This window comes from Nomascus leucogenys, chromosome 9 (genome assembly GCF_006542625.1).
Source record: "Nomascus leucogenys isolate Asia chromosome 9, Asia_NLE_v1, whole genome shotgun sequence".
Taxonomy (NCBI): Eukaryota; Metazoa; Chordata; class Mammalia; order Primates; family Hylobatidae; genus Nomascus; species Nomascus leucogenys.
The window spans coordinates 12733468-12743364 of record NC_044389.1 but is presented as its reverse complement, the minus strand read 5'-3'; the positions used below and the strand labels follow the sequence as shown (position 1 = coordinate 12743364).

Here is a 9897-nt window from a genome sequence, read left to right as displayed (position 1 = left end):
AGACTTTTGTTGAGGAAATTACAGATTCTTTAATTAATTTTACTTATAGGACTAGTCATCATTTTTATTTCTGCCTGTGTAAGTTGTATTTTATTAAGGAATTTGTCCATTTCATCTAAATTTACAAATATATTTGTATATAATTAATTTATATAATATCCTTCTTTTATCTTTTTGGTGGCTTTATGATCTACAATGATGTGCCTGTTTATACTGCTAACGTAAATTGTTTGTATCTTTCTTTTATCTAATATATGTTAGCAATACCTCTCTAAGCCCTGTTTAGCTCCACCCCACAGATTTTGATTTCCAATACTTTTCTAATATTTCACTTCAAAATATTTTCTTATTTCCATTATGATTTCTTCTCTGATCCAAAAGGTTTTTAGAAGTGTATTTCTTAATTTCCAAACATATGAGGATCTTCTAATCATCTTTTCTTGTTGTGATTCCTGGCTTAATTGCATTGTGGTCAGAGAACGTTCTCCATATAATTTCAACCCTTTGTGTTCATACTTGCTTCATGGCTCAATGAATGTATAGTAAACTTTTGTAAATGTTTCATGGATGTTTGAAAGAATGTGTCAGTTAAGCTGTTTGTTAATAGTGTTATTTAATATTTTATGTCCTTACTAATTTTATGCTTGCTTAAACCATCTATTATTGAAAGAAGAGTGTTAAAAATCTCCCATTATGGGCCCCACTCATGCCTGTAATCCTAGCACTTTGGGATGCCAAGGCAGGTGGATCACCTGAGGTCAGGAGTTCAAGACCTGCCTGGCCAACATGGCGAAACCCCCTTTCTACTAAATTTACAAAAATTAGCCGTGGTGGTGCACACCTATAATCCCAACTTGGGAGGCTGAGGAAGGGGAATCGCTTAAAGCCAGGGTGCGGATGTTGCAGTGAGCTGAGTTCACTCCACTTCAGCCTGGGCGAAAGAGCAAAACTCCATCTCAAACAAACAAACAAACAAAAAAACCTCCCATTATGACTGTAGATGCATCTATATTTCCTTGCAGTTCAGTTCATTTTTTAAATTAAATAAACTCCATGCTTTACTTGTATTTCACTGTTTTCTCCCTAATGTCATTTTTAAATTCAGGGTCCCATCTAGGATACCACATTACATTTAATTGTCGTGTCTCCTTTAGCCCCCTCTTGTCTGTGACAGTTTCTCAGACTATCCTTTTTACCTTTTCCACTACTTTGAAAGTTTTGATGAGTATTAGTCAGATACTTTATAGAATGCCCTTCATTTTTGGCTTGTCTAGTGTTTTCTTCATAGTTAGACAGGGGTTCTATGTTTTGGGGAGGTAAACCACAGAGGTGAAGTGCCATTCTCATTACATCTCATCAAAAATGTAGGCATTATCTGTTGGGCGCAATGACTCACACATGCAATCCTAGTACTTTAGAAGGCCAAGATTCGGGGGATCACTTGAGGTCAGGAGTTCGAGACCAGCCTGGCCAAATGGATTCACAGGCAAATTCTACCAAATGTCAAACTTTCTCAAATTCTTCTAAAGAATAGAAGAATAAAAATCTCACCCCAGGCTGGGTGCGGTGGCTCATGCCTGTAATCCCAGCACTTTGGGAGGCCGAGGCAAGCAGATCACTTGAGGTCAAGAGTTGGAGACCAGCCTGGCAAACACGGTGAAACGCTGTCTTTACTAAAAATACAAAAATTAGCCAGGCATGGTGGCATGCACGTGTAATCCCAGCCGCTTGGGAGGCTGAGGCAGGGGAACTGCTTGAACCCAGGAGGCAGAGATTGCAGTGAACAGAAATCTCACCACTGCACTCCAGCCTGGTGACAGAGCGAGACCTTGTCTCAAAAAACTAAAACTAAAAGTTAGGTATTATCCACAAAACTAATCTTTTTAATCTTGATCACCAGGCCAGGATACTATTTGCCAGGTTTCTACTTCTCCACCTGGCTTCCATATTCTACTCTTTGGAAGCGAGTCAGTAAGTGCAGCCCACACTCCAGGGGTAAGGAGTTAAGCTCCACTTCCTTGGGGAAGAAGCAACTACATACCTTTATTATATAATTCTGTATGGGACATTTGTCCCTTCTCTCCCATTTATTACTATATCATTTATTTATATCCATATGGACTCATAGATATTTATTTGTTTTGAGTTATAATCAAATACTATTAATACATTATTCATTTTGCTGCTCAAATTTTTCCAGCTTTGGCCACTGAGAGTTCTTTAATGTTGGCTTGTTTCAGTCAGCATAAAGTTTTTGAGACTCATCCATTTTGTTGTTATCAGTAGTTTGTTTCTTTTAATTGCAAGAAGTATTGTATTTTATGAATATATCCCAGTTCATAAACATTGGGTTGTTTCCAGTTTTGGCTATCAGAAATGCAAAGCTTCTATGAACAGTTATGTATACGTCTCTTCGTGGACATATGTTTTCATTTACTTTGAATAAATACACAGGTGTAAAATTAGAGTCATCAGCTAGCTTTATGTTTAATTTTATAAGAAGCTACCAAGCAAGCAACTTTTCAAAGTAATTGTGCCATTTCACACATCCAAGAGCAACGTGAGAGTTTTCGTTATGTCAAATACTTGCCAACATGTGGTGTTGACAGTCTTTATAATTTTAGACATTCTAGTAGGCATGTAGTGATTCATTATGGCTTTAATTTGCCTTTGCCTGCTGAGTAATGATGTCGAGCACTTTTTTATATGTCTTTGTCCATTCATATGTCTTTGTTTGCTTCTGAAAATGTTGCTCAAGTCTGTCATCCACATTTTTATTGTGTTAGAAGTTCTTTATTAATCTGGATAGAAATCCATATTCAGATATATGTGCTGTGAATGTTTTCTACCAGCCTTTTGTTTTGCCTGTTCATTTTCTTAGCTGAGTCTCTTTTTTGTATTGTAGTAAAAACCACACAACATTAAACCATCCTAAACATTTTTAAATGTACATTTCAGTACTGTAAGTATATTCACTTGTGCAACAAGTCTCTAGAATTTTTCTTCTTGCAACACTGAAACTCTATACCTACCAAACATGAATTCCCCATCCCACCTCCTGCAAGTTCTTGGCGACTACCTTTTACTTTATGTTTTGAGGATTCTGACTAATTTAGATACTTTATATGAGTGAATTATACAGTATTTGTCCATTTGTGACTGGCTTATTTCACTTAGCATAATGTCCTTAAGCTTCATTCATGTTGTAACATGCCCTTTTTTAAGGGCACATAAAATTCCATTATGTGCATATACCACATTTTCTTTATCCAGTTACCTGTTATTTCCTCCTGTTGGCTATTGTGAATAATGCTGCATGAACATGGGTGTGCAACTATCTCTGAGATCTGCTTTGAAGCCTTTTGGATATATACCCAAAAAGGGAATTGCTAGATCATATGATAGTTCTATTTTTAATGTTTTGAGAAACTCCATACTGTTTTTCATAACATCTGCATAATTTACTTTCCCACCACCGGTGCACGAGGACTCAAACTTCTCTGCATCCTTGTCAACACTTGTTATTTTATATTATTTTTATAATGGCTATCCTGATGGGTGTGAGGTGATATCTCATTGTGAGTTTTATTCACATTTCCCTAGTGATTAATGATGTTGAGCATCTTTTCATGTACTTAATAACCATTCATATATCTTCTTTGGAGAAATGTCTGTTTAAATCCTTTGCCTGTTTTTAAATTGGATTATTTGGGGGTTTTTCTTGTTGTTAAGTTGTCCAAGTTCCTTATATATTCTGGATATTGACCCCTTATTAGATATATGATTTGCAACTCTTTTCTCCCATTCCATAGGTTGCCTTTTCTCTCTGTTGACTGTTACTTTGGTGTTTAAAAAAATTAAGTTTTATGTAGTACTATTTGTCTATTTTTTATTTTGTTGCCTGTGCTTTTGATATCATATCCAAGAAATGATTGCCAGATCCAATTGTTCGAATATAATTGTTTGTAATGGCATTTACATTTTAAGAAATTGCTGATAGTAAAGGACTTACTATTACCATTTTGTTCATTGTGTTCTGTTTCACTTCTAGCTTTTTTTGTCCGCCTCCCTTTTTTCTTTTGATAATTTCTTTTGTGTTTCATTAATTTTTTTTGTGGTCACAGATTTTGATTCCCTTCTCATTTCCTTTTCTTTACAGTCTTTGTCCATTTTCTGTTGCTATAACAGAATACCCGAGACCAGGTAATTTATTTTTTAAAAAGAGGTTCGTTTAGCTCACAGTTCTTGATGCTGGGAAGTTCAAGATCAAACAGCTGCATCTGGCGAGGGCCTCATGCTGTGTCATAACATGGAGGATGGCATCACATGGTGGTAATGCATGTGAGAGCACTGAGCAGGTACACCTGAGAGAAAACATGAGGGGTGACCTCACTTTATAACAACCCACTCTCGCGATAACTAATCCAGTCACTGAAGAGCAATAATTCACTCCTGTGAAATGGCATTAATCCCTTCATGAGGACAGAGGGCTTATGATCAAAATGCCTCTTAAAGGTCCCACCAGTTCTCAACACCATTACATGGGGAACAAGCCTCAACATGAGTTTCAGTGGGGATAAACCATATTCAAATCATAGCACTTATATTCTATAGTTATTGTCTTTGTGGTAACCATTGCAATTACATGAAACAAAACCTCTTAATGTTTTAACAATCTATTTTTAATGAGTACCATGTGGTGGTTTCCTGATTAAAGCCCCTTAATTCAGAAAAACTGCTTGCTTGCTTACTTGTTTGCCCGTTCTCTTACATACGTGTGTCTCCATAGATAAATTAGGGGAAAATATGTCCCTTTGTATTTCAAAAAGGACAAACAAAGTTGTAATTAGATTTCTCCATAGACACACTCTTTCCTCCCTGGGGGGAACTAATAAAAAGAGGGTATAACACTTTCCCTAGCTAGAATTTCCCACAGAAGTTTGTCTTTGGACTGCAAACAAAACCGCTCTTTCATTCTTAATCATCAAATAAGTAATTCAGTACCATTGGGACAATTGTAGATTCAGATCTTTAGGCAGAAGACTGGAAGAATATGGGTAATATCATAACAATCTATTTTAAACTGATAACAACTTAGCTTCAATTGCATCTAAAACTCTGCTTCTTTACATCTCAACCCACCCCACTTTTATGTTACCGATGACTCAAATTACCTTTTTTATATTGCATATCCATTACCATAGATTTATAATTACTTTCTATGCTTTTGTTTTTTGAATTCTATGAGATTTAGAAGAGATTTACACACATTACAATACTACAAGAGTCTATATTTCTCTATATATTTACCAGAGAATTTAGTATTTTCTTTTTTTTTGGAATTGCATTTTATCCCTTTACCTCAACTTCAAGGACTCCCTTCAGCATTTCTTGTAGGTCAGGACTAGTGGTGATGAACTCCCTCAAATTTTATTTATCTGGGAAAGTTGTAATTTCATCTTTGTTTTCGAAGGACAGTTTTGTTGGATCTAGCATTCTTGGTTGGCAGGTTTTTTCTTCCAACACAGGCATATCTCATTTTATTGCACTTTGTTTCATTGTGCTTCACAGATATTACATTTTATACAAATTGAAGGTGTGTGGCAACCCTGTGTCAAGCAAATCTTTTGGCATCAGTTTTCCAACAGCACATGCTTACTTTGTGTCTCTGTGTCACATTTTCATAATTCTTAAAACATCTCAAACTTTATTATTAGTAGTAGCATATCTGTTATTGTGATCTGTGATCAGTGATCTTTGATGTTACTATTGTAATTGTTTTGGGGTGCCATGAAAAGACAAAAAACTTAATTGATCCATCTTGTGTGTGTTCTCACTCCTCCACCAACTGGCTGTTCCCCATCTCTCTTTTCCTTGGGCCTCCCTATTCCCTGAGACATGAAAACATTGAAATTAGGCCAATTGATAATCTTACAACAATAGCCTCTAAGTGTTCTAGTGAAAAGAAGAGTCATATGTCTCTTGCTTTACGTAAAATGCTAGAAATGGTTAAGATTAGTGAGGAAGACACGTCAAAGGCTGAGATGGGCTAAAGGCTGGTCCTCTTGTACCAAACAGCCAAGTTTTAAATGCAGAGAAAAATTTCTTGAAGAAAATTAAAAGTGCTACTCCAGTGAACACATAAAGCAAAACCACTTTATTGCTGATATGGAGAAAGTTTGAGTGGTCTGGATAGAAGATCAAACCAGCCATGACATTCCCAAAGCCAAAGCCTAATTCTAAACAAGGCTAACTCTCTTCTGTACTATGAAGGAAGGCTGAGAGAGGTCAAGAAGCTGCAGAAGAAAGTTTGAAGCTAGCAGAAGTTGGTTCATGAGGTTTAAGGGAAGAAACCATCTCCATAACATAAAAGTGCAAGTGTTGATGTAGAAGCTGCAGCAAGTTATCCGGAAGATCTAGCTAAGATCATTGATGAAGGCGGCTACACTAAACAACAGCTTTTCAATGTAGATAAAACAGGCTTCTATTGAAAGGAGATGCCATCTGGGACTTTCTTTCTTTTTTTCTTTTTCTTTTTTTTTTTGAGATGGAGTTTCGCTCTGTCACCCAGGCTGGAGTGCAGTGGCGCAATCTCGGCTCACTGCAAGCTCAGCCTCCTGGGTTCACACCAGTCTCCTGCCTCAGCCTCCCAAGTAGCTGGGACCACAGGCGCCTGCCACCTTGCCCGGCTAATATTTTTGTATTTTTAGTAGAGACAGGGTTTCACCGTGGTCTCGATCTCCTGACCTTGTGATTCGCCCACCTCAGCCTCCCAAAGTGCTGGGATTACAGGCATGAGCCATCACACCCGGCCGCCATCTGGGACTTTCATAGTTAGAGAGGAGAAGTCAAAGACCAGCTTCAAAGCTTCAAAGGACAGTCTGACTCTCTTGTTAGGGGCTAATGCAGCTGGTGGCTTTAAGTTGAAGCCAATGCTCATTTACCATTTTGGAAATTCTAGAGCCTTTAAGAATCATACTAAATCTGCTCTGCCTGTGCTCTATAAATAGAAAAACAAAGCCTGGATGACAGGACATCTGTTTACAGCATAGTTTACTGAATATTTTAAGCCCACTGTTGAGACATGCTACTCAGAAAAAAAGATTCATTTCAAAATATTATTGCTCATTGACAATAAGCCTGGTCACCCAAGAGTTCCGATGGAGATGTACAAGGAGATGAATGTTGTTTTCATGCCCACTAGCACAACGTACATTCTGCAGCCCATGGGTCAAGAAATAATTTCAATTTTCAAGTCTTATTATTTAAGAAATACATTTTGTTAGGCTATAGCTGCCATAGATAGTGATTCTTCTGATGGATCTGGGCAAAGTAAATGTAAATCTTCTGGAAAGGATTCACCATTCTGGATGCCATTAAAAACATTTGTGATTCATGAGAGGTTAGAATATCAACATTAACAAGAGTTTGGAAAAAGTTGTTTTCGACTTCATGAATGACTGTGAGGGGCTTAAGACTTCATTGGAGTAAGTGACTTCATATGTGGAAATCGCAAGATAACTAGAATCAGAAGTGGATCCTGAAGATCTAACTGAACTGCTGTAAACTCATTTTAAAACTTGAATGTGGACACGAGCCCCCTGAGGTCCCAGAGCTATCTTTTTGGTTGTGAACTAAAGGTTGACAAAGATTATCACTTTAAGGTGGTTAATGATGAAAATGAGCACCACTTATCTTTAATAACGGTCAGTTTAGGGGCTGGTGCAAAGGATGAATTGCACATTGTTGAAGCAGAGGCAATGAATTATGAAGGCAGTCCAGTTAAAGTAACACTGTCAACTTTGAAAATGTCTATACAGCCAATGGTTTCCTCTGGGGGTTTTGAAATCACACCACCAGTGGTCTTATGGCTGAAGTGTGGTTCAGGGCCAGTGCATATTAGTGGACAGCACTTAGGAGGAAGATGCAGAGCCAGAAGATGAAGAGGAGGAGGATGTGAAACTCTTAAGTATATCTGGAAAGCTGTCTGCCCCTGGAGGTGGTAGCAAGTTTCCACAGAAAAAAGTAAAACTTGCTGCTGATGCAAATGATTATGATGATGATGAAGAAGATGATGATGATTTTGATGATGAAGAAACTGAAGAAAAAGTGCCATTGAAGAAATCTGTACGAGATATTCCAGCCAAAGATGAACAGATGTCAAATCAGAATGGAAAGGACTCAAAACCATCATCAACACCAAGATCAAAAGGACAAGAATCCTTCAAAAAAACAGGAAAAAACTCCTAAAACACCAAAAGGACCTAGTTCTATAGAAGACATTAAAGCAAAAATGCGGGTCCCCGTTCCAAGATGGCCAAATAGGAAGAGCTCCGGTCTGCAGCTCCCAGCGTGATTGACGCAGAGAGGGTGATTTCTGCATTTCCAACTGAAGTACCTGGTTCATCTAATTGGGACAGATTGGACAGTGGGTGCAGCCCACGAAGGGTGAGCCAAAGCAGGGCGGGGCAACACCTAACCCAGGAAGTGCAAGGGGTCAGGGGATTTCCCTTTCCTAGCCGTGGGAAGCAGTGACTGACTGTACCTGGAAAATCGGGACACTCCCGCCCAAATACTGCGCTTTTCAAATGGTCTTGGCAAATGGCACACCAGGAGATTATATCCTGTGCCTGGCTCAGCGGGTCCCACGCCCACGGAGCCTTGCTCACTGCTAGAGCAGCAGTCTGAGACTGACCTGTGAGTCAGCAGCCTGGCAGGGGGAGGGGCATCCACCATTGCTGAGGCTTGAGTAGGTAAACAAAGTGGCCAGGGAAGCTGTAACTGGGCAGAGCCAACTGCAGCTCTGCAAGGCCTGCTGCCTCTATAGAGCCTACCCCTGGGGGCAGGGCATAGCTGAACAAAAGGCAGCAGAAACTTCTGCAGATTTAAATGTCCCTGTCTGACAGCTCTGAAGAGAGCAGTGGTTCTTCCAGCATGGTGTTTGAGCTCTGAGAATGGACAGACTGCCTCCTCAAGTGGGTCCCTGACCCCCATGTAGCCTAACTGGGAGACACCTCCCAGTAGGGGCTGACTGACACCTCATACAGGAGGGTGTCCCTCTGGGACAAAGATTCTAGAGGAAGGATCAGGCAGCAATATTTACTGTTCCACAATATTTCTACACATGTACATGTGCACATGTACCCTAGAACTTAAAGTATAATAAAAAAAAAAAAAGGAAAAATGCAAGCAAGTACAGAAAAAGGTGGTTCTCTTCCCAAAATGGAAGCCAAGTTCATCAATCATGTGAAGAATTGCTTCTGGATGACTGACCAGGAGGTTACTCAAGATCTCTGGCAGTGGAGAAAGTCTCTTTAAGAAAATAGTTGAAACAATTTGTTAAAATTTTTTCATCTTATTTCATTTCTGTAACAGTTGATATCTGGCTGTCCTTTTTATAATGCAAAGTGAGAACTTTCCCTACTGTGTTCGATAAATGTTGTCCAGGTTCCATTGCCAAGAATATGTTGTCCAAAATGCCTGTTTATTTTTTATTTATTTTATTTTATTTTTGAGACAGAGTCTCACTCTGTCGCCAGGCTGGAGCACAGTGGCGCCATCTTGGCTCACGGCAACCTCCGCCTCCTGGGTTCAAGCGGTTCTTCTGCCTCAGCCTCCCGAGTAGCTGGGACTACAGGCACACGCCACCATGCCCAGCTAATTTTTGTGTTTTTTTTTTTAGTAGAGACCAGGTTTCACCTTGTTGGTCAGGCTGGTCACGATCTCTTGACCTCGTGATCTGCCCGCCTCGGCCTCCCAAAGTGCTGGGATTACGGGCGTGAGCCACTACGCCCGGCCACCTGTTTCATTTTTAAAGATGGAACTCCATCCTTTGCTTGGTTTTAAGGACACCTCATCCCTTCCAGTTTTTTATTACTTTATTAAAATACTGAGTTT

The 9897-nt window shown here is 39.2% G+C and overlaps 1 pseudogene; it reads left to right on the top strand.

Annotated features, from left to right (window-relative positions):
* The first annotated feature begins 7583 nt into the window (after positions 1 to 7583).
* Positions 7584 to 9326, top strand: LOC105738765 (annotated as a pseudogene).
* Positions 9327 to 9897: the final 571 nt, after the last annotated feature.